The following is a 25,640-nucleotide window of genomic DNA, read 5'->3' on the forward strand; positions in this document are numbered from 1 at the left end:
GCATGGATAGCCCAGAATTGAAAATCTGTGTATGACCTGACTCCTCAAAATTTTAACTACTAATGGCACGTTGGTGACCAGAAGCCTTACCAATAACATAACGAGTCATTTAACTATTTGTAGGTTACATTATATACTGTATTCTTATAATGAAGCTAAAGAAAATAAGAAAATCATATGCAAAATACATTTACAGTACTGTATATGTTTATGTTGTCTGTTTAAAAGACAAATCACCTCTCTGAAATGGCAGGTAACCACAGCTGCAGACCTCAACCTATGGTATAAATCAAGCAATTTAATATTTCCTTGTAATGTCATAATTTTTCTGTTTCTTGGGAGTGCTTTCAGAATCATTAGTGATACTTCGTATGGGTCCCATGGTGTTATTCAAGGCTTTCAGTATTGCATTAAACATGATGAGAAATACTCAACGAAAAGAAATCACTTTTTACTGCATCCAAATTTACCGGAGAGAAGAACTGCTCGCATAAAGATGATTAGCATCACACAGTGCTGTAAGCAGATTGCAATATTTACAGGAGGTGGCTAGGGAAAAAAATTATAGTACAGTATATACTAAGGTTAATTTTATGCAGTTATAAATACTGTATCTTTACATTTGTTGACATTTCTCTTGACTGCAAATGGTGCCCTGAATGGTCTCCAAGTGTTTGTGTGGGCTCATTTTGACACATTTTAACTCTGTAATAGATCTGTAATAGACTTGTGTATATTTTATGGTAGTAAATAACAGCATCCACATATATTCTATGCATTCATGACAAACCTTTTTCTCAATTTTTTTTTTATTATTTCTAGGCTATTCAGTTTGTGAGCTTTTTCAAATTGTTACAAATCTCCAAAAAACAATTTCCAAAATATTCATTGAAAAAAATCTGCTCAAGTGGACCTGAGCAGTTCATACCCATGTTTGTTCATGGTTCAACTGTACTACATGACCTTTCAAATTTTCCACTTGATCCCAAGTTTCCAGATTGCATAGTAACTTTAAAGAAACTCCCCATCAATAATTGTGCTGAAGTTAACATAAAATCGTTAAGAGTCTAAAGAACTATGAGCATTATTATCAGTCAGGCGTGGTGGCTCACGCCTGTAATCCCATCACTTTGGGAGGCAGAGGCAGGAGATCACGAGGCCAGGAGATAGAGACCATCCTGGCTAACGCAGTGAAACCCCGTCTCTACTAAAAATACAAAAAAACTGGCTGGGCATGGTAGCGGGTACCTGTAGTACCAGCTACTCAGGAGGCTGAGGCAGGAGAATGGCATGAACCTGGGAGGCGGAGCTTGCAGTGAGCCAAGACCGCGCCACTGCACTCCAGCCTGGGTGACAAAGAGCTGGGCGGGCGGGGGGAGAGGGGGACTATGAGCATTATCTTCCAATTTTTAACAGACAGATGGGCAGGGAAACATGAAGGCAGATGATACTCCACCTGCATTTTTAATGGCAAAGCTCACTCTATAAAGTAGCCAAATGCCTTCTTAGCCCATTTTTAGTGTCAGTTTTATAATAAGAAAATATATAATAAAAGATTAGTATCTAGAATGTATATAAAACTGCATACAAATCACTAAAAGAATAACCCAAGAGAAAAATAGGTAAATGAAATGGAGTTGCCAATTCTCAGGAAAGTACTAAATGGACAGCAAACAAAACAGAGTAAGTAACCAGGAAAATGCAATTAATAAATTCTCTCACTTCTCACAGGAGATACCTTACAAGACATGCACCAAAGTATTAAAATCTCAGTCAACACCAAACATTGGCAACTAAGTAAAAAAAGAGCCTGCAGGACTGCTGATGATGAAGTCTCAAATGGTACAACCACAGTGGAGAACAATCTTGCCGTTATTTAATAAAATCAAAAACACTCTGATGAAAATCTTGCAGTTCTCTTCTAGGTACATATACAAAAGAAACTCACCCAAAACAAAACAAAGTCACACAAGACAAAAACAAGTAACTGTCACCTTATCTCTAAAATACAACATTGGTAACAATCTACATGTCCATCAAATAAGGAATGGATATTAAGTTGTGGTTTATTGGCATTAGGGAAACCTCTATATCTAAGACAACCATATGAGAGCACTTTTAAGATTGAAAACAACTCCTATTAATTGTGTCAGGTTAACTGAAGTGAATCAGGAGTGTCCCTGGCAAACTAAGACATATGTCACCCTATTTATGCCTGCCAGAAAGTGAGCACAGAACTCAAAAACATTATTAAAAAGAAAAATCAGTTCCCAAATATGTACTGTGTGGTAACATTACATATATTTAAAAGTGTTTTTAGTATACGCAAATACCAGGTATCGTATACAGATACACAGGCTGGACATAAAGAGACAAATGGATCCATGAAACAGAATGGAGTTCACTAACATATCCACACGGACAACTGTATTTCAAAAATTGCAAAGACAATTCAGTGGAAAAAGTATACTCTTTTCAACAACTGGTATTGAAACAATCAGATATCATATGGAAAAAACAAAAACAAAAACCAGAACCTCAATTCATGCCTCACACCACATACAAAATTTAACTCAAAAATGATTCAGTGTAATAAAAGTGTAAAGCCCAAAACTAAACTTCTAGGGAAAACTTGCATGACACTAAGCAAAGATTTTAGACACACTAAAAGCAAATGAAGAAAGCAAATTGATCTTGTAGACTGACTCAAAATTAAAACCATTGCTCTGCAAAGACCCCATTAAAAGAATGAAATGGCAAGCAGGCAAGCCACAAATTAGGAGTAAATATTTGCAAAGCATTTATCTGATTTATTTATTTATTTATTTAAGAGGGAATCTTCCACTGTCACCCGGGCTGGAGTGCAGTGGTGCTCACTGCAACCTCCACTCCCAGATTCAAGCAATTCTCATGCCTCAGCTTCTCAAGCAGCTGGGATTACAGGCACGCACTACCACGCCCAACTAATTTTTGTATTTTTAGTAGAGATGAGGGTTCACCATGTTGCCCAGGCTGGTCTCGAACCCCTGGCCTCAAGAGATCCACCTGCCTCGGCCTCCCAAAGTGCTGGGATTACAGGTGTGAGCCACCGCACCCAACCCCTATCTCTAATTTTTAAAAAACTCCTATCCAGAATATATAAAGTACTCTCATGACTGTAATCCCAGCACTTTGGGAGGCTAAGGCAGGCAGATCACCTGAGGTCAGCAGTTCGAGACTAGCCTGGCCAACATGGTGAAACCCCATCTCTCCTAAAAATACAAAACTTAGTCGGGAGTGGTGGTGGGATGTCTGTAATCCCAGCTAACTCAGGAGGCTGAGACAGAAGAATCACCTGAACCCAGGAGGCAGAGGATGCAGTGGGCAGAGATGGCACCATTGCACTCCAGCCCGAGCAACAAGAGCGAAAGTCTGTCTCAAAAAAATTAGTTAATAATTAAGTAACCAGTCCCATAAAATATGAGCAAAGACTTAAAGATATTTCGCCAAAGAAATTATACGAATGCCAAATGAAAAATGCTGATCACTAGCAATTACAGAAATGCAAATTAAAACCTGTGAGGTACCACTAAACACCTGTCACAATGACTAAAATTAAAAAGACTGACCATACACACTGTTAGCCAACATACTGGCAGAACCGGAACCCTCCAAACATTGCTGGCAGCAATGTAAAATGGTACAACCACTTTAGAAAACAGGGAGTTTCTTTAAAAGTTGGGCATACATTTACTACATGATCTAAACATTCCCCTATCAAGCATTTACCCAAGAGAAATAAAGGCATATACCCATACAAAGACTTGTACACAAAGTTCAGAAGCTTTATTCGTAATAGTCAAAAAGCTGGAAATACAGCTTTTGTGTTTCAATGCCCACCAACAGGTAAACCAAAAAATTGTGATATACCTACACAACAGACTAGCACTGAGCAATTAAAAAAAGAACATAATGTATTTACACAAAAATTCTAAAAAATGCAAAGTAATCTACAGTGATAGAAAGATCAAGGATCTCCTGCAGGAGAAAGAAGGGTGGGAGCAACAAGCAAGAAAGTGGGAAAAGGAACATGAGAAAACTTCTGGGGGTAATGGATAGGTTCACAATCTTGATTGTGGTGATGGTTTCATGGGTATACGTTTTTTTAAGAGTCTGCTATGTCACCCAGGCTGGAGTGCAGTGGCAAGACCATAAGTCACTGCAGCCTCCAACATCTGGGCTCAAGTAATCCTCTCTGCCGCCTCAGTCTTTCGAGAGGCTGGGATTACAAAAGATGTCTGAAATTATCAGGCAGTACATTTTAAAAACATGCAGTTTATGTCAATTATACTTCAATAAAGCTATTTTTAAAAATTACCCCATCAATAAAACAGCCTGGAAAGATGTGAAAAAGATCCCTGGAAGGAAGGGAATGGAAACCCATATAGAAAAAAAAGGAGTCTTAAAGGGCAACGCAAAATGTCAAATGTTAATTCTGAGTACAATAGTATTTAAGTGGTCTTTTTACTTTAATGAAGTTGTCAAAAACATCAAGGAAAATAGCAAGTGTTTGTGTGTACCAACTTGAGCATATATTAAATTTTTCTAAATTTTGTTTCAGGATTATGCTATGTATTCAAAAATTTGATATTTGGTTCTCTAAATCGTAGGAATTTAGAAACAAAATATTTTCCCAGAACCAGAGTAATCTGAATACAGAAGCCAATGTCTGTGCTTAGAGTGAGAGAAGTATCAACATCACTGGGCCTACTGTCGATCTATTTTTCCAAACTCTGCATTTACCACCTGTCACCGTCCTTCAAAATTCTTCCTGACAGCTCCCTGGAGAAATGGTTAATTCTGGACCTGAGCTACACAAAATACAAGATAAGCCTGAAATACCTGGTAATCAATGAAAGAAAAAAACATGCTTTCAAAAAACAGAAAAGACAGGGAAGTGTCAAAAGGACAAAAGAGCCAAAAAAAGGCTGGAACAACATGAACAACAAAATAATCTGTGGCCCGCACAGTGGCTCACACCTGTAATCCCAGCACTTTAGAGGCCAAGACAAGAGGATTGCTTGAGCCCAGAAGTTCGAGACCAGCCTGGATGATATTTTATAAAAATATAAAATAAATAATCAAAAATAAGTAAATATCAGCAAGGATAATTGTGGATTACAACCCAAAGAATAAAATTAGTATCGATGGTCTATAGTGATATAAATGAAAAAAAGAAAAAATATGAAGAATACACAAATCTTCCTTACAGGAAATTTATACTGTAGAAGGAACGAGGGAAATAAAAAAAAAAATCACTATTAGAACTCAACAGTAATAATAGCAGTAATAATAATGGATCTTGTCTAAGATCCATTAAAATGGTAAAATTAATGAGGGGAACTTTATTTGCAAGGCTTCGAAGCATCTCCCCCGAAATACTAACAGTAGCTTCAATATATGTCCACAAATTCACATTCTCCTCCCTCTAGAAAGTAGAGCCTAATTCCCCTCTCTCCTTGAGTGTGAGCTGGACTTGGTGACTAGCATCTAAGGAATAGAAATACTAACCTGACAGATTAACCAAATCATCAGGTTAAATTCATTCAACCAGTTATATATTATGGACACCCAATATGATGTGATAAGGGTAATTTCTGTGGTATTCTTCCCCCAAAAATCCATAACTTCAGTCTAATCATAACATCAAATCCAAATGAGATCAAGTGTCATGGTCACGAAAGACAAGAGGCAAGACAAACTGACACAGATCAGGAGACTACATACAATGTGGCATCTTGAACTGGATCCTAGAACAGAAAAAGGACATTACTAGAAAAACTAAGGAAACCCAAATAAAGTCTTTCATTAACAGTATTTTATCGATGTCGATTTCTCAGTTCTGCTAAATGTACCTTGATTATGTAAGATGTTAACACTGGATAATAGGTATGTAAGACCTCTCTATTACAACTCTTCCAGAAATCTTATTTTATCTCAAAAATACCATTTTCCTGAAAGAAAAAAAACTTCAGGAGTCAGAATACTTAACAACTATCTTTTATCTTAGTGTATCCCTTCCCCACTCTGAAGTTAAAACCTACTCAGGTTCATAAGAAAAATCTTCATTCTTTCTCATCAAGTGAAAATATATGTTACAGTTAATACTAATGCTCATCTGCAAAATTCTTAAACCGACGATCAAGACAGGTGGATACACTCCAGGGACATCTAGGCAACCTCAGAGTGCAGAAACAAGGGTGTACTTAAGGCACAGCCTACAGCTTTGCATAAACAGCAAATGGGAGAAGCCTGCAAGAGCAGGTAGGTGTCACATTCATACATTCCAGCTTCAAAATCCCTCTAAGTTTTTTTAATTAAGGAAATAAGTTGGCTATAGTACCCTATTAGGTACCACATGCTTTTCAAAACAGTTTTGACAATTCGGTTTCAGAGCGCCAATTCACTTCTTAGTGTAAGTATGGTAATACCAAAGATGTGTGAAAGCACTTTCAAAATACGCAAAGGGTTACACAAACACATAATGATGCTTTATATAGCCAATGAAGTTAATGGCCACCAAAGATTACATCCCGACAAAGTAGATGTGTATACCATCCAGGAAGCCAAATTTATCTCAATCATCTTTAATCTTTACTTTTTATTAAGTACCTAAGATACAACACACATACCAAAAACGTATTACATGACAGACTGGCCATCTGACAGAAGAGGAACTCTATCACAAAGTCGCCTGAAGACCTTATTTACTAAGCTACAGGCTGTGAGGGCAATTTTTTTGAAATTGCTTTCCACCTTGTAAGATAAAATATTAAGACACTATTCATGTGTTAACACACTATTCATGTGGATGAATTATTTCTACTCTTAACCCTATCACCTGGTTTGCAATTTGGCCTTCCCAACTAAAGACAGACAGGATGTCCAAGAATACTTAAAAAAAAAAAAAAAAGTAAATAGCTGATTTCTGAGATGTAAAATTATAAACCTAGTTTGCCACCACACTGTGATCACCAACTACATGTAAGATAACAGTTGCTGAATCTAAATTTAACTCCAGAGCTTGGAAGGGCAGTACTGCACTACCAAAGATTTTTCCCACTTGCTGTTGACAAATTATTGGGGGGACGGACGAGGCTTCTTTTTTTTTTTGACCTACCTACTTCCACAATTATTCATTCTTCTTCCTAAAGTCAGTAATAGTTTTGTCCAAGGACGCCAAAGCACAATATAATTAAACAAACAACATACAATGCCTATTTGAATTCTGAAACTTAAAAAAAAAATCAATTTGCAAACTGTTAAAAGAGCAAGTGGGCACTTTTACCAGACTGACAAAAATAAAAAATTATAAAATTGGCTTTAGTCACAAATGTAAGCTTTATGTTAAATTTTATCTTTTAACACTAACCCCATCAGTCCTAAGGACGATATAAAATTCACAAACTTTTACAAAAACCTAAAACTGCCTTCTGCCGTTCACTTTCTATGCAAAATACTAGAACGAGTGGGGAAAAAAAACAGAAAAACCATAAGTTACAAAAGAAAAACTGCTCTAAGTAGGTCACAAACCAACATCACCAAAATCTCCTAATGTTCCCTGGTGGATTGTCAGCTGAGAACAGCAAACTGAGTTAAACAAAGAACTGTCTACTTTTCTACCTGTAAGAGGTACAAAAGCTTAGACTTTTCTACCGGTAAGCAGCTCCAACAAAACTGACTTATGACTTGGTAGGGATGTAGGGCGGCCTTGCCAAGCCTTACATTACCACAATTTGCTTCAACTCACTTGTTCCTGATAAAGGAATGCACAAGTGATCAGCTGGAGCACCAGTCTGTGAAATAATCACGTAATTTGCATATTCCTGCCCAAGTGAACCATTTGCCTGAGGCCAGGAACTGTATTTTTTTTTTTTTAATATTTTAAGTAGAAACTAACAAAATTTTCCCTCAATAATACGTAAGGTAATTTCATTCTATTTTGCCTCAAGCAGTAATAAAATGAGCTGGACTCAAGCTTTAACAGTTTAAATGCAGATCATTCTAGTGTTTTTCCATTTGACAACTTAAATTGCTCGTCTTTAAGTCTAACTTAAAATGCTAACTCAATAGTTAACCAGTCTGTAAGGGCAGGTAACCGGAATTGCTACACCAGGAAAGTTCCAAGTAAATGTTACTTGGAACATTGTTATATTACAACGCATAACAGCTTCTCTAGATAGAGTTTCTAAAACATGTTTATAGAAATGTTTATGTTTATAGAAGCGTTTCTATAACATAGGAAGATTTATTTCACTAAGCCAAGGAGTATGCTGGCTTTTAAATAATCTAAAATATGGTAACTCTACTAGAAAAATATAATCTCAAGTGTCTGAAGAAAAGCATCCTGTTTCTGCATATACACAGGAACCCAGGAGTAAATGCTAAATAAACGGAGTGTGTACACAAACTTTCATCCACTGATCTCGACTGTCACAGTTGTTTTTTCCAAGACATCTCCAACACCAGTAATTCATCCAGGGTGACACGCGCCACAGAGATCAAATGTATATCGTAACTGGGCGCCATCCTTTCCATTCCAATTCCGTATTTTAACCCACAGATGCTAGTGAGATCTGAAACTCGTTGCTTTGCACCTCACTTCCTTCAACTATAAAGTTAATCTTCTCAAGGTCTTTCTCCAAAAGCCTCCTCCAATTAAAAAAAGAAAGAGAGAGAGAGAAAAAAATTCAACGTCTAAAACCGGAGCCTAACTTCCCGCTGGCGGGAATTTCCCATCAGCAATCTGAGTTTCAAACTCGATGAGGAACACAGTCCATGTTCATTTGCACTTACTCATCGTTTTCCCTACTTTTTTCCAGAAGTTACTGTGGCGGCACATCTACCCACGGCCTGTACGAATACACGTAGAAAAGAAGCCCAAACCCTTTTCCTTTGTCACATTCCCACTGCCAACCCTAGTCTCCCCGGAAGCCCAGAACTAGCCCAAGTACAAATGCCGCTGCAGCCTGCTCGGCAGGTGGCCTTTTGAGGCTGATGCTGCCCCGAGGGACAAGTGCTCAGGGGGCAAAGAATAAAACAGGCTTGGGAAGTGGGGGACTCGGAGTCAGAGGGCCCGGCGTCAGCAAATCCCCGCGCTTCCCGTGCGTGCCTGTGACCCCGCTCTCCAGACCCTTGCCTTGGGCCGCTACGGAAGGAGAACAGCCGTACCCACCTCGCCGGTTCACTGCGACAATCAAACGAAAGGCAGAACAGCGGCTCCGCACAGTGTCTGGCACACACCGAGAGCGTGGAAAGAACACTGGTTGTTACCATCACTCCGTGCACTCGCTGCTCCCTTTCCTCCCTGCAAAACTGAAGGCACTTCTGCGGCGCGCGGACCACAAGACTCCAGACTTTAGTGCTGCACCCACCCTTAAACGAAAGCCTCCTTCTGGTCCGAACCCACTGGATCTCTTGGCCAGGGGACGAAAAAATTCCGCAGGCGCGTGGCGGAGAGGGTGAAGGGCGGGAAACGCTGGGCGCAGAGCCCCTAGCCCCCGAGACCGCCCTGGGGCCCGGGCGGCGGCCGAGGCTCACTCCCGCCCCGCGTGGCCGTTGGACGCAGCACGCGCACGCGGCGAACACGGCCACGCGCCCCAGTCGGGAGGGGAGGGGGAGCGGAGAGCCGCCGCGCTCCCGTCCGTCCGCCGCGCGCGCCTGCGGCCGCTGGGGTTGGGGTGGGGGTGGGGGACGCGCCTGGCGCGGCCGCGGCGAGCGCCACTCAGACTTCTCCCTCTCACAACTGCCGCGGCTCGGCTTAGTCCTCTGGCTGCCCTGCCCCGCCCACACCCCTGCGTACCTACCTGGTTGAGCTGGAGAGGAACTAGCTCTGCTCCGCAGCACCAAGGATAGCAGGAACGCCTCACGCAACTGCGTCCGCACACACGCGTGCTCCGCCGCCGGTCTATATAGCTGCCACTCACCCTAACTTGTTACGGCCAGGTCGGGCGACGGGATGACCAATCCCGACCGCGTCCTCTGGGCTCTTCGAACAGCAATTGGGCACTTACTCGGGATGAAGGCGTGGCTCTTGATTGGCTTTGACTCATGCCTATGAGACTGTGAGGATCTCGTTTCCCTAGTAACAGATCGGCACTAAGCGAGACCAATAACCGAAAAGTACAATAGAAAGGCGGGTGAGCAGTTCTTTGACTGATACCCACAGTAGCCAATAAATATGCGGGACTGCTCTTATTCGTTAACACGTCTTCCCCTGGGCGGAGATCCGTTTTCCATGCAGGAGCGGTTGCGCCACAAGGTGGGGCCCGTGTACTTTTGGGAAGTAAACCCCTAGCAACTAGGAGGCGGGCGCCCGAGAGGCCAAGACAGCATGTGGCCAATCGCAATGCCCAAAGGAGCTGATAGACACGGAGGTTGCGGCTCGGAAGAGACCGAGCTCCAGGGCGACCGTGCCCTCTGGGCGGTTGTGAGGCCATGCAGGCTGTGGCTTCTGCCGTCTTTCCTTTCTTTCCCTGACTTGCTGGGTCCGGGCTCTGAGGTGTGTACACCGCCTTTTCTGCACAGTTTGGTACCTGTGGGGAACCAAGTGGCAAAGTTTCCCGGGTTGTTTTCTTTTTATTACAATTTTTTTCTTACATACGACGGCCAAGGGCCTTGCTGCCCTCACTATTACTCAGCACTGCTGTGGGGCAGAGGAAGGAAAGTCGCTCCTGCGCCGCCTGCGGGCTCCTGCCGTAAGGTCGCCAGTGGAAGCACCTGGGAGCGCGCCCTTCCGCCAGGCGCTTCCGGGCGGGTGCTGCGAGGCGGCCGCGGGCGTGTGGCGAGACTCCCTTTGTGGCGGCTGAGGCACGGTGGTCCGCGCGTGCTCCAGTGTAGTTTGGGCCGTCGCACCACGTCCCGAGCCGCGCCACTATTGTTCAGCCTCCAATTGCCGCGGATGGGGGTTTATTCTCGTCGCTACGCCTTTAAAGGGCAACTCATCCCCTCCTCCTGGCGTGTCAGGCACTGGCGGGGCTATAACTCATGGCTGGCCGGCCCTGCCTGCTTCGCCGTGGGCATTTTCTATGGAAATAGCTTTGTTTCCCAGCCCTCAGGCACAGACACGCCCCGGTTTGTTTTAGTTCAGGCAGGTGACCAGGCGGGAGGGTCTCCCGCGGAGTTTCGCTGAGAATTTTGGAAATGAAGCACGTGGAGCGCCTATGTAGGGGTAGTAGAGAGGCCCAGCTGAAAGGAGCACGGCCGCCAGCCTCAGCCTGTGGGGAGCCGGGCCCGCTCGCCTCCCTGCGCCTGTCTAGCCGGAGCCTGGAACTCGGGAAGCCCAGGAGCGAAGTGAAAGCCCCTTCTGGTCTCTCAGGGCTCCACTCCCGCAGCAGCCCGGCTCCGTCGGCGTCAGTGGAGCCCCAGGCCTGGGTCTGAGTTGAGCAAGACGCTGCCCTGGCTCGCGGTTGCCCAGGCGCTCCCAAAACCAGGTAACAGGCCTCAGGAGAGAAGCCCCTGAAGTTTCCTGGAGCAGGGAATCTCCAAGATCCTGTTAGTTCTGCAAAGGAATCTGGACTTCATTCTGAGGGCGGTGGAGAACCCCTGCAAATTTATTTAAAAGGTGGACTAAGAGATTGGCATTTCACAACATGACTCTTCAAATTGAAACACTAAGAAGATTGGCGAAACTTAACATTTACAGATTAGTAATGTAACCCAGGTGACCCGCGATGAGGGACATGGCTACCCTTCATTTTTGGAGGGAATTTTAAGTGATACAGATCTTTTTGCCAAACAATTTTTTTTTGGGGGGGGATTCTCACTCTGTCGCCCAGGCTGGAGTGCAATGATGTGGTCTCGGCTCTCTGCCACCTCTGCGTCCCGAGTTCAAGCGATTCTGCTGCCTCAGCCTCCCGAGTAGCTGGGATTAAGGGAGGAGACTACCCCTCATATCGTCTTATGCCCAATTTCTGCCTCCAAAGAAAGAAGAAGTAAAAACTAAAAGGCAGAAAGAAATCCACAGGCAGCCAGCCCCGCGCAGCACCCTGAGCCTGGTAAAGATTGACCCGTGACCTAATTGATTTTGTTATCTATAGATTACAGACATTGTATAGGAATACACTGTGAAAATCCCTATCTTGTTCCCATCTAATTACCAGTGAATGCAGCCCCCAATCACATACCCCCTGCTTGCCTAATCAATCACGACCCTGTCACGTGCACCCCCTTAGAGTTGTGAGCCCTTAAAAGGGACAGGAATTGCTCACTCGGGGAGCTTGGCTCTTGAGACAGAAGTCTTGCTGATGCCCCTGGCCGAATAAACCCTTTCCTTCTTTAACTCGGTGTCTGAGGAGTTTTGTCTGCTGCTCGTCCTGTTATATTTCTCGGTTCCCTGACCGGGAAGCGAGGTGAATGGTGGATGGTCAAGGCAGCTCCTTAGGCAGCTTAAGCCTGCCCTGTGGAACATTCCCGCGGGGGACTCCAACCAGCCGGAGAGCTGAGAGCACTCTTGGGTAGGCATTTGCTCTGGTGGTATACTTCGCCAGAGCAGTGTGTGGCAGGCCCCCATGGAGGATCAACACAGTGGCTGAACACCAGGAAGGAACGGGCACTTGGAGTCTGGACATCTAAAACTTGGTAAGACTAGTCTTTGAAACTTGCCCACTCCCTTTGAGTGGAAGCATGGCCTGATCACCCATGGCGTGCCTTTATTGGCACTTTGGTTTTGATTTTGATTTGGTTTGAATTGCTTGACAGGACCAGTCTTGGAAACTTGCCCACTCCATTTGAGGGGAAGCGTGGGCTGATCACCGACGGTGTGCCTCTACCGGCACTTTGGTTTTTGTTTTTGACTTGATACTTTGGTTTTGGTTTTGACCTGGCTTGGATTCCTGGATACTCTGATTTTGGTTTTTATTTTGGTTTGTTGTAAACTACAAAAGTGTGTGTGTGCCCTTTTTACTCATTCTTTGTTTCGTGGTGTGCGTGTGGTGTTAGCGTGGTGTTTTGTCTAGAGGAAACATGAGTAAGGCACAAAGTAAGCCCACCCCACTAGGAACTATGTTGAAAAGTTTCAAAAAAAAAAAAAAAAAGGATTTAAGGGAAATTATAGAGTACTATGACACGAGGAAAACTTAAAACTTTGTGTAAAATAGACTGGCCAGCATTAGAGGTAGGTTTGCCATTAGAAGGAAGCCTGGACAGGTCCCTTATTTCAAAGGTATAGCACAAGGTAACATGTAAGCCAGGGAACCCAGACCAGTTCTTGTACATAGACACTTGGTTACAGCTGGTTTTAGACCCCCGCCCCCAACGCACAGTGGTTGAGAGAACAGCAGGATAAGCGGCTGGCAGAGGCAGGGAAAGACCAGCAGAGAGAGAGAGAGAGAGGAAAGAGAGGAAAAGAGGCAAAGACAGAGAAAGGAAGAGACAGACAAAGAGGGAGTCGAGAGAGAGAGAGGGAGAGAGAAAGACAGAGGCAGAGAGAGGAAGAGACAGAGGCAAAAGGAAAGTCAAAGAGAAAGAAGGAGAGAAATAAGTAGTTAAGAAAAAAGAAAAAAAAAGTACCCTATTCCTTTAAAAGCCATCATACCAATTCTAATTTGGACAAAACAAGGTCTTATGAATAGCAAAGGATAATTAAAATCCCAAACTTACAAGGTTTTCAACAAAAGTAAAGTTTGCTAAAAGTTAACAGTGTAACATGTATTATAGTAACTTATATTCTTGTGGCCTTAGACAGTCTAGTCCACAGACATAAAAAAAGGTTCGCTTTGGAAAAGAATGGTTATCATCTTCGAAAAAAAAAGGGGGAAAAAGGGCGGAATTTATATAAAAGGAGTGTTTTATGGTAAATTCTTGTCCTGAAATAAATTAACTGGTTATTTAAAGAAATAAATGTTTGTAATAAGTCAGAAAGTTAAGGCATGTCGAAAAATTGCCTGTAAAAGTCGTGGAGAAAAAAGGTTATTTTAAAAAGTGTGTTAACAAAGAATTTATGCAAAAAATGTTTTATAATTTAAAAGTAACTAGGTCTCCTGAATGTAAAACTACTGGAAAACAAAAAACAGTTTATGTGCAAGGTGTATAAGAAAAGCAAAATATACCTTTGGTAAAAGGATTATAAGGAGGCATAAGACTGTACGTTTTTACCTACATTAAAAAGTTTAAAAAAAATTTATTTTGTTTTGAAGGTTTAAGCAAGTTTGAAAACGTTAATTGTAAAGAACATTCTGTGTGTAAACATATTAGCTAAAGTTAAAGAAGTATCATCCAGTTTTTCTGTGAACTGGACATTAAAAGCATAACAGGTTTTTCTTAAAGCACCAACCTGTTCTTTAGGAAAAATTATAAAAGATTAAAAAGAGTCTATAAAATCTTACCTTATGGTCAAACATTAAAAATTAAATAAATATATCTACAAGGTTTTGTTAAAATTAGGTTTAACATTAATAGCACGCTAATATAAAGATAACCTTTAGCTTATCTGGTGTAAAAATCATACAAGAAGCATTGTTAAATGTAAAATGGTATTTGGCTTTCTTTGGTTTAAAAACTAATAAAAATAGGTGCTAAAGGAAATTTCTCAGTAAAAAGGCACTAAGGACTATAAAGTCCACTCCCAAGGTCCCCACATTTAAAACAAAGGGTCAATTTCTCAAAAATTATATACTTGGTTTATCTTCCACTTTCCTTTCTTGCAAAAAAAAAAAAAAAACTAAAAGTCTTTTAGCACATGTACCAACCCTAGAATTTCCAGTAAACCAGCACCAGCCTGAAGATCACATTCTCATCGAAACGTGGAAAGAAGAAAAACTCGAGCCAGCCTGGGAAGGACCCTACCTTGTGCTGCTAACCACCAAGACTGCTGTTCGTACAGCAAAAAAAGGATGGACTCGTCACACCCGAGTCAAGAAAGCACCTACCCCTCCAGAGTTGTGGGCCATAGTCCCAGGGGAAAACCCTACCAAACTAAAGCTAAGAAAAATTTAATTATTTTAGTGTATTCTATTACTCTTTCTTCTTTCCTCATTCTGTTGCTGACCATCTAGTTATTAATATAACCAAGTCAATTTCACCACGAACTGTTGCATTTAATGCTTGCCTTGTTATACCCTGTGAGGACTTGCCAAGTCAAAGACAGCTTTCTACTTCAGAAAAGTACTTCTGTCCCTTCTGACTCTCCTCAGACTATGCATTAGTAAACTAGGACTATTTAATCTGAGGAGATTTCGATAAAGACCCCAGTGCCAACCATGAGTGTTGCCCCCCGATGTAGAGCTTTCATGCCATAGTTGGTCCAACATTCTGTGGACCACTAAAGAGCAAGGATGGACTGCCCCAACTGGTTTTTGTAATTTCCCTAAAACCATACATTCATTTTACTAGAGGATCATAGAAGTTAAAGACTTAAACTTTAGCAATTAAGACAGGCTACCAAGATGCAAATGACTGGTTAAAATGGATCAAATATTCCATCTGCATGTTAAACAAAAGCAATAGTTATGCTTGTGCACATGGCAGGCCAGAGGCCCAGATTGTCCCCTTTCCACTAAGGTGGTCCTCCAGTTGACCAGGTGTGGGCTACATGGTAGCTCTTTTCCAGGATTCTACAGCCTGGGGTAATAAGTCATGCCAAGCTCTCTCTCTGCTATATCTCAAAGTCTGGCACACAGCGTTTCAGCCCCTGAGGGCCATCCAGCTTCCGTCTCCCAATATTAAGTTCACTTCGTGTCTCTCACGACAGGGAGGAAACTTAGCATTCCTTGGAGACCTGAAAGGATGCAGTGAGCTTAAGAATTTTCAAGAGCTTATCAATCAGTCAGCCCTTGTTCATCCCTGAGCAGATGTGTGGTGGTATTGTGGTGGACCTTTACTGGGCACTCTGCTGAATAACTGTAGTGCTACTCGTGCTTTAGTCCAATTGGCTATCCCTTTCACCCTGGCATTTCATCAACCAGAAGAAAAAAATAATAATAAGATATCATAAAGCGAGGGAAGCCCCTTATGGGTCTTTCGACTCTCATGTCTATTTAGATGCAACTGTAGTCCCACGAGGAAGACCAGATCAATTTAAAGCTTGAAATCAAATAGCTGCAGGATTTGAGTCAATATTTTAGTAGGTGACAGTTAACAAAAATGTAGATTAGATAAACTACATCTATTTACAACCAACAGCAATGAGCTTTTCATGAGTTAAAAGAAAAACTCATGTCGGCCCCAGCCCTGAGACCCGACAAAACTCTTTACAGTCTGTGTGGCAGAAAGAGAAAAAATGGCAGTTGGAGTTTTAACCCAGACTGTGGGGTCCTGGCCAAGGCCAGTGGCCTATCTTTCAAAAACAAGTAGACAAGGTTTCCAAAGGCTTGCCCCCAGGTGTAAGGGCCCTAGCAGCAAAGGCCCTGTTAGCACAAGAAGCAGATAAACTAACCCTTAGGCAAAACCTGAATATAAAGACCTCCCATGCTGTGGTAACTTTAACACCAAAGGACATCATTGGTTAACAAATGCTAGATTAACCAAGGACCAAAGCTTGCTATGTGAAAATTCCAACATAACCACTGAAGTTTGCAACACCCTAAACCCCACCACCTTGCTCCCAGTATCAGAGAGCCCAGTTGAACATAACTGTATAGAGGTGTTGGACTCAGTTTATTCTAGCAGGCCCAACCTCCGACACCATCCTTAAACATCAGTAGACTGTCAGCGGTATGTGGACGGGAGCAGCTTCACCAACCCCTGCAAAGTGACTCTAAAAGAAGACGACAAGCCCTGCTTCAGTCACACGCGGAAGCTTACTGGTCCACGCATGGCCAAAGCATGAGGAAACTCATCGCGGGACTCATTTTCCTTAAAATTTGGACTTGTACAGTAAGGACTTCAACTGACCTTCCTCAGACTGAGGGCTGTTCCCAGTGTATACGTCAAGTCACTGAGGGTAGGACAAAAGGTTGCTATGGTCCTATTATTTTACGGTTATAAGTGTACTGGAACTCTAAAAAGAACTTGTTTGTATAATGTTATTCTATACCAGGTATGTAACCCAGGAAATGACCAACCTGATGTGTGTTATGACCCATCTGAGCCTCTCATGATCACAGTTTTTAAAATAAGATTAAGAACTGAAGACTGGTAGGGGCTCATAAACAATATGAGTACAGTGTTAGCCAAAACAGAGAAAAAAAAAAAAGGTGCCCAAACAAGTCACTTGAAAATTTGATGCCTGTGCTGTCATTAATAGTAATAAGTTAGGAATAAGGTGTGGTTCTCTTAATTAGAAAAGAGGCTATATGGCAGAAAATAAGTACATCTGTCATAAATTAGGACTGTGTGGAAATAAATGTAAATACTGGTCTTGTGTCATTTAGGCCACTTGGATTAAAAAAAAAAAAATGATGATGAAAAGGATCCAGTCCACCTTCAGAAAGGAAAAAATAACCCTGTACTAAGGGTCAATGTAACCCCTTAGAGCTAGTAATAACCAATCCCCTTGATCCTCACTGGAAAAAAAGAGGAGTGTGTGACCTTAGGAATTGATGGGGCCAGTAAATATCTTGGTTCAAGGAGAAGTTTACAAATGCTCTCCTGAGCCAGTGTTTCAAACTTTCTATGATGAACTAAATGTGCCAGTACCAGAAATTCCAGGAAAAACAAGAAATTTGTTTTTGCAATTAGCCAAGCATGTAGCAGTCTCTCAATGCCACTTCATGTTATGCATGTGGAGGAACTGTAATAAGTGATCAATGGCCATAGGAAGCCCAAGAATTAATACCTACAGACCCAGTTCCTGATGAATTCCCAGCTCAAAAGAATCACCCTGATAATTTCTGGGTCCTAAAATCCTCAATTATGGGACAATATTGCATAGCTAAAGAAGAAAAAGAACTCACCCTATAGGATGACTTAGTTGTCCAAGACAGAAACCGTATAATGGTACCACAATAACAGTCACTTGGTGGAGTTAAAAATCACACAGAAATCAATTTAGTAAATTCCCAAAGTTGCAAACCGTGTGGACCCACCCGGAGTCCCACCAGGACTGGACAGTCCCCACTGGATTATACTGGTATGTGGGCATAGAGCTCATGCCAAATTACCTGACCAGTGGGCAGGTAGTTGTGTTATTGGCACTATTAAACCATCTTTCTTCCTATTGCCCATAAAAACAGGTGAACTCCTGGGCTTTCCTGTCTAGCTTCCCGCAAAAAAAGAAGCATAGCTATAAGAAATTGAAAAAAAAAAAATGATAAATGGCCCCCTGAGAGAATCATACAATATTATAGGCCTGCTACTTAGGCACAAGATGGCTCATGGGGATACTGGACCCCCATTTACATGATCAACTGAATCATACGGTTACAAGCTGTCTTAAAAATAATCACTAATAAAACCGGCAGAACCTTGACTATTCTGGTCCAGCAAGAAACTCAGATGAAAAATGCTATCTATCAAAATAGATTAGCTCTCAACTACTTGCTAGCAGCTGAAGGAGAGATCTGTAGGAAACTTAACCTTACTAATTGCTGCCTACACATAGATAATCAAGGGCAAGTAGTTGAAAACAGTTAGAGATATGACAAAACTGGCACATATGCCCATGCAAGTGTGGCATAGATTTGATCCTGAGGCCATGTTTAGAAAATGACTCCCAGCGCTAGGAGGATTTAAAACCCTTATAATAAGAGTGATAATAGTAATAGGAACCTACTTACTGCTGCCTTGTTTGCTACCTGTACTTCTTCGAATGATAAAAAGCTTCATCGCTACCTTAGTTCACTATAATGCACAAGTGTGCTATATGAATCACTATCAATCTGTCTTGCAAGAAGATATGGGTAGTGAAAATGAAAGTGAGAACTCCCACTAATAAAATGAATGAGAGTCTCAAAAGGGGGGATTAAGGGAGGAGACTACCCCTCATATCATATGCCCAATTTCTGCCTCCAAAGAAAGAAGAAGTAAAAACCAAAAGGCAGAAATGAAATCCACAGGCAGACAGCCAGGCACTGCACCCTGGGCCTGGTAGTTAAAGATCGACCCCCTGACCTAATTGGTTCTGTTATCTATAGATTACAGACATTGTATAGGAATACACTGTGAAAATCCCTATCTTGTTTTGTTCCCATCTAATTACCAGTGAATGCAGCCCCCAATCACATACCCCCTGCTTGCTCAATCAATCACGACTCTCTCACATGCACCCCCCTTAGAGTTGTGAGCCCCTAAAAGGGACAGAATTGCTCACTCGGGGAGCTCAGCTCTTGAGACGGAAGTCTTGCCAATGCCCCCGGCCAAATAACCCCCTTAATTCTTTAACTTGGTTTCTGAGGAGTTTTGTCTGCTGCTCTTCCTGCTCCAGGATTACAGGCACGCGCCACCAGGCCTGGCTAATTTTTTTGTATTTTTAGTAGAGACGGGGTTTCACTATGTTGGCCAGGCTTGTCTTGAACTCCTGACCTCAGGTGATCTGCCTGCCTCCACCTTGCAAAGTGCTGAGATTAACAGGTGTGAGCCACCGCGCCCAGCAGCAATTTAAAGATCTAATAAAATTGTGTATATCCCCCAAAACAATAATGTCACTTCTTGGTTGATAGCCATATTTGGTTACAAAGGCATGTGCCCAGATTTTCACTGCAGGTTTGTCAGCATTGCTGGAATATTTAAAACCCAAACGCTTAATGTTCATCAACTGATAAGATGCTTAACAGTGATATACACCTAATACAGAATGTTATGCAGCATGCCGGATGCGGTGGCTCATGCCTGTAATCCCAGCATTTTGGGAGGCTGAGGTGGGTGGATCACCTGAGGTCAGGAGTTTGCGCGACCAGCCTGAGCAACATGCGAAACCCCATCTCTACAAAAAAAATTCAAAAACTAGCCAGACGTGGTGGTACACGCCTGTGATCCCAGCACTTTGGGAAGCTGAGGTGGGAAAATCACTTGAGCTCAGAAGGCAGAGGTTGCAGCGAGTGGAGATCTGCACTCCAGCTTGGGCACCAAAGTAAGACTGCCTCAAAAAAAGGAAAACAAAAAGAATTTCTTCTTTAAAAAAAAAAAAAAATACTCTGCAAACGAAGAGTTACTAATAGTCATTGCAGAATTGTTTGTAGTAGAAAGAGGCATAAAACAACCGAAATATCTGACTGTATGATACTGGTTACAATACTACAAATCAGTATACTTACAGTAGACTGTCATGCAGCCATACAGAAAATGGGGTAGATCTACTTGTATAGTTACAGAGCAGTCATCAAGAGATATCAGTAAATGAAGGAAGCAAAGTGCAGAATAATGGGAAAAGTATGCTTGGGTTGATATAATAAAGGAAGAGGGATAGCATGGGGTGATTATGTCCATTAAGACATACGTATTGCTTTAGTTATCTGCACTACACATTTGTTCCCATATGTTTTTGCTGTTATACATGCACAGGTTATGTCTGGAAGGAGTCACAAGAAAATGTTAATGAATATTAATGATTGCTGAGGGAGACGAACTTTGTCTAGGGCAGCAGAGAGTCTTAGTTTTCTTTGTGTACCCTATAGTACTGTGTGATTTTTTTTTTTTTTTTTTGAGACAGGGTCTCACTCCATCACGCAGCAGGAGTTCAGTGGCACAATCATAGCTCACTGTGACCCCGAACTGCTGGGCTCAAGCAATTCTCTCGCTTCAGCCTCCCCAGTAGCTACAGGTATGCATCATTGTACATAGCTAATTTTTTTTGTAGAGACAGGGTCTCAGTTTGTTGCCCAGGTTGATGTCAAACTCCTGGCCTCAAGTAGTGCTCCTGCCTCAGCCTCCCAAAGTGCTGGGATTACAGGTGTGAGCCACCATGCCTGGCTGTGTCATTTTATTTTTAAAAGAAAAAAGCCTGTATTATTATTTTAATTAGTGTTAGGTACAGATTTTAATAGTGATATGAGGAACTATAATACAGAAATTTTGATCTTTAAAACAAAAGGGATGTAATACATTAGCCCTTGTAGGTAGGTATATGAAAGGGGTGTTTTATGGGGGGGGGGGGTTCTTGTTTTTGAGACAAGGTCTCGCTCTGTCACCCAGGCTGAAGTGCACTAGCAAGATCACAGCTTACTTCAGTCTCAACCTCCTGGGTGCAAGTGGTCCTCCTACCTCAGCTTCCCAAGTAGCCAGGACCACAGGTATGTATCACCAAGCCCAGCTAATTTTTTAAAATTTTTGTAGAGAGAAGGTATCACTGTATTGCCCAGACTGGTCTTGAACTCCTGGGCTCAAGCAATCCTCCCACCTCAACCTCCCAAAGTGCTGGGATTACAGGTGTGAGCCACTTCACCCAGCCTTACAAGAGGTTTTGAAAATGAGGCATCCACGTTTTAATTCACCTCCCCAAACACTGCTAACCTCTTTGCCTTTTGCTCCTTACCATGCAAAGATCATACAAAGATCCAGGCCAGGTGTGTTGGCTCATGCCTGTAATCCCAGCACTTTGGGAGGCTGATGCGGATGGATCACTTGAGGCCAGGAGTTCGAGACCAGCCTGCCCAACATGGTGAAACCCCACCTCTACTAAAAATACAAAAATTAGCCAGGTGCCTGTAATCACAGCTATTCTGGAGGCTGAGGCAGGAGAATCGCTGAAACCCAGGAGGCAGAGGTTGCAGTGAGCCAAGATCATGCCACTGCATTCCAGCCTGGGTGACAGAGCAAGACTCCGGATCAAAAAAATAGAAAGAAAAAAGATCATACAGAGATCCAAAGAGGCCCTTTACTGGCTTAGAAAGACATGCCTAATTGCATTCCTCCCTTCTTTGACATTGTATCTTGACAAGTACCTCACCTCCTCAGACTCTGTGGAGCACTGACCATGCGCCAGGTAACTTGGTAATATTCTTTCCAAGAACGATCTCATTTAATATTCACAACATCCCTATTTCCTGTTTCTCAAGTACGAAAACAGGTTCAGAGAGGTAAACAACTTGCCCTTGGTCACACAGCTAGGGCTAGAAGCTAGGACTCTGACTTCAAGTCCATATTTTTTTACCCACTGTCGATACTGCCCAGAGAAGGAAGATACAGTCATGAATACAGAAAAAGGGCATAGTCTTCTCAGAAACCCCTGAAAGGCTGGGGCTTTTTCTTCATTATCTCAGGCATGACACCAGCTAATGCTGCATAGACAAATTTCCAAGTGATTTGAGAGTTCTGGAGTCCATGGCAAATCCTGATCATCTGCAGCCAGAGCTCTTTGCAAAAGGTTCTTTGCTGCACACTCTGGTACCACATACTAGAAGTCTTCGCCTCCTGTGGCTTAGAAGAGGAATAACTAACATAGCATATATATATCAAGCACCTATTATGTGACAGTCACAGTGCTAGTTACAGTTTTTCAAGTCATCCTTACAAAAACTCTATGAAGTATTAACTCTTTTACTGATGTAGAAACTATGACTCGGAAAGGCTAAAGGACTGGCCCATAGCTGGAAAGGGGCAGAGCTCAGAATCAGACTCAGGTTTGTATCACTCGAAATTCAAAGCCCAATAAGGAAAAAAGAAACAAGAATAAAATATACATAAGAACTGATCGAAGGCCAGGCCCAGTGGCTCAGGCCTGTAATCCCAGCACTTTGGGAGGCTGAGTTGGGCAGATCACTTGAGGTCAGGAGTTCAACACCAGCCTGGCCAACATGGTAAAACCCCGTCTCTACTAAAAATACAAAAAATAGCCGGATGCAGTGATGCATGCCTGTAATCCCAGCTACTCAGGAGGCTGAGGCAGGAGAATCACTTGAACCCAAGGGGTGAAAGTTGCAGTGAGCTGAGATTGTGCCACTGCACTCCAGCCTGGGTGACAGAATGAGACTCTGTCTTAAAAAAAAAACCACACAAACAAAGACAAAAAAAAACTCATCTAATCTTCAAACGGCTCATTTCAACAGATAGGGATACCCCTGAGCTGAATATTTTGAGTGTTGTCTTATTGCTCACCACAGCACGATGAGCTACATCTAATTACTATCTTTATTTTACAAGAGAAGAGACAGGGTCAGAGAGATTAAATGTCTGAAACAGCAAGGAACTGAACACATGTTTGTCTGGGTTGTCTCATTAAACACATCTTTAGAAACCTGAAGCCCTGGGGTACAGAGAACAAAGGAGGAAGAGGACAGCATGGCAAATGTTCCCTGACCATTGGCTGCTATTTTGGGAGTCCATAAAGAGTGCTGGGGACTATGATGGCTTCTATAATGATCACTGTCCCCTCACATGGCAGAATGGCAAAAAGGGCTTACAGTACTCCGTTCAACGTCTTTTATAAATTCTCTAATCCCATCCATGAGGGTTCTTCCCTCATTTCTTAATCACTTCCCAAAGGCCCCACTTCTTAATACTATCACATTGGCAGTTAGGTTTCAACATATGAATTTTGGCGGGACACTTTCAGATCAGTGCCATTCTATATGGTGACTCTCTCTCAAACCAGGTCCTTGAGCAAAAGCAATTTGCACAGAGCCACTCCTCCAACTTCAACCCACTTAGCCAGTTATGGGCATATCACATAAGAAATAAATCTTTGTTGTTTTAAGCCATTGAGGTTTTGGGATTGTTTGTTACTATAATATTACTTGGCCTATCCTGCCAGTTATAGACATGTTTCCAGATCTTTCAGTTTTTCAGGAGATATTAAAAATCTAGGTTATGTGACTCAGTGTTCTTTTTTTAAAAACATTTACTAATAGTACAAAAACTTTTTGGTCTCACTTAAAAAATACAATGTAAATATTCTGAGGACTTTAGTTGAATAGGTTTCACCCTTTTTATTAATATTATTATTATTGAGATGGAGTCTCCCTCTGTTGCCCAGGCTTGAATGCAGTGGCATGATCTCAGCTCACTGCAACCTCCGCCTCCAGGGTTCAAGCGATTCTCCTGCCTCAGCCTCCCAAATAGCTGGGATTACAGGCGCCCACCACAACTCCCAGCTAATTTTTGTACTTTTAGTAGAGATGGGGTTTTGCCATGTTGGCCAGGCTGGTCTTGAACTCCTGACCTCAAGTGATCTGCCTGCCTCTACCTCTCAAAGTGCTGGGATTACAGGTGTGAGCCACACACCGCACCTGGCCATCACCCTTTTTAAAAACTTCTTTAGGCCAGGTGCAGTGGCTCACGCCTGTAATCCCAACACTTTGGGAAGGCCAGGGCAGGAGGATTGCTTATGAGACCAACTTGGTCAACATGCCAAGACCCCCATCTCTACAAAAATACAAAAAAAAAAAAAAAAAGAAATTAGCTGGGTATGGTGGCATGCACCTGTGGTCCCAGCTACTCAGGAGGCTGAGGTCGGGGGATCGCTTCAGCCCAGGAGGTCACAGCTGCAGTATGCCATGTTCATGCTACCACACTCCAGCCTAGGTGACACAGCAAGACCCTGTCTCAAAAAATAAAAATTAAAAACTAGAATTTTTATTTTTAAAAATGCTTTTCCTAGGCTTGTAATAAGAAAGTAACTAATTTTACATGTCAGTCTAGAAGTAAATTTATTTATTTTTATATTGAGACAGGGTCTTGCTCTGTCGCATAGGCTAGAGTATAGTGGCATGATCACGGCTCAGTGCAGCCTTGACCTCCTGGGCTCAAGTGATCCTCCCACCTCAGCCTCCCAAGTAGCTAGGACTACAGGCACACAACACCATGTCCAGCTAAATTTTAAATTTTTCACGGAGACGAAGTCTCACCATGTTGCTGGGCTGGTCTTGAACCCTGGGCTCAAGCAATTCTCCTGCCTGGGACTCCCAAAGTGTTGGGATTACAGGCGTGAGCCACCATACCCTATTTTTTAATTGTGGTAAAACATACAGAACATAAAATTCCTCTTTCTAACCATTTTTAAGTGTATAATTCAGTGGCATTAAGTATATTCACAATATTGTACAAGCATACTCAGGGTTCTTAACTGTTGTCAACTAATCAAAAAATATTTTGAATACTTTAGGAACTGAATGAAATGTGTCTGTAGACCCAGTTCTGCCAGCATGCGGCTCTGCAGGACACCATGCTCCCTCAGCTTCCACTTCATAGCCCTTCTCTTCTCATGCATGACTTGGCTGCTCTGAGGGCCCTTTCAGCTCAAAATCTTTGGTCCTAGATAAAGGGTTCCTTGATGGATAAAGCAGTGAGGCAAATAGCGTATACCTGTGTTATGATACAACAAACAGACACTTGGTTTCCTGCGGTGGGGATAGCAGGGAGCAGACAAGCAGCTACACAACTTTTCTTTGCAAAGAATTAAACTCCCCAGCATCTGTCAAAGAAAGGGTCATCCCAGGAGGCTGGGTCTAGAGGTAGATGATAGCAGGAGGAACCCACCATCTATACATGCCTACAGTGCGTACATTCCTATCCTCACAACAACACTGTCAGCCAGAAAGGGCAGGGATTCTATATGCCCATTTCCCAGGCTCACTGGCTTAGAGATGGCTCATTGCCTACAATCCCAGCACTTTGGGAGGCCAAGGTGGGCGGATCACAAGGTCTGGCCAACAAGGTCAGGCTGGTTCGAGACCAGCCTGGCCAACATGGTGAAACCTCGTCTCTACTAAAAATACAAAAATTAGTCGGACAGGGTGGTGCACGCCTATAATCCCAGCTACTTGGGAGGCTGAGGCAGGAGAATTGCTTGA

The 25,640-nt window shown here is 42.6% G+C and overlaps 1 protein-coding gene across 7 annotated transcripts in view; it reads right to left on the reverse strand.

Moving 5' to 3' along the window:
- The window catches only part of G3BP1 (G3BP stress granule assembly factor 1), a 39,628-nt gene extending 29,627 nt beyond the window's left edge, over window positions 1-10,001 (reverse strand). For 2 of the 7 annotated variants that reach the window (XM_023227103.2, XM_023227099.2), the window contains exon 1: window positions 9,842-9,921. The gene's annotated coding sequence lies outside the window, so the exon portion shown is untranslated. Of the gene's footprint in view, window positions 1-9,214; window positions 9,610-9,841 lie in introns of those variants that run through there. The other 5 variants (XM_023227096.2, XM_023227101.2, XM_023227097.2 and 2 more) reach the window with 5 other exon arrangements.
- Window positions 10,002-25,640: the final 15,639 nt, after the last annotated feature.

This window comes from Piliocolobus tephrosceles, chromosome 4 (genome assembly GCF_002776525.5).
Source record: "Piliocolobus tephrosceles isolate RC106 chromosome 4, ASM277652v3, whole genome shotgun sequence".
Classification (NCBI taxonomy): domain Eukaryota; kingdom Metazoa; phylum Chordata; class Mammalia; order Primates; family Cercopithecidae; genus Piliocolobus; species Piliocolobus tephrosceles.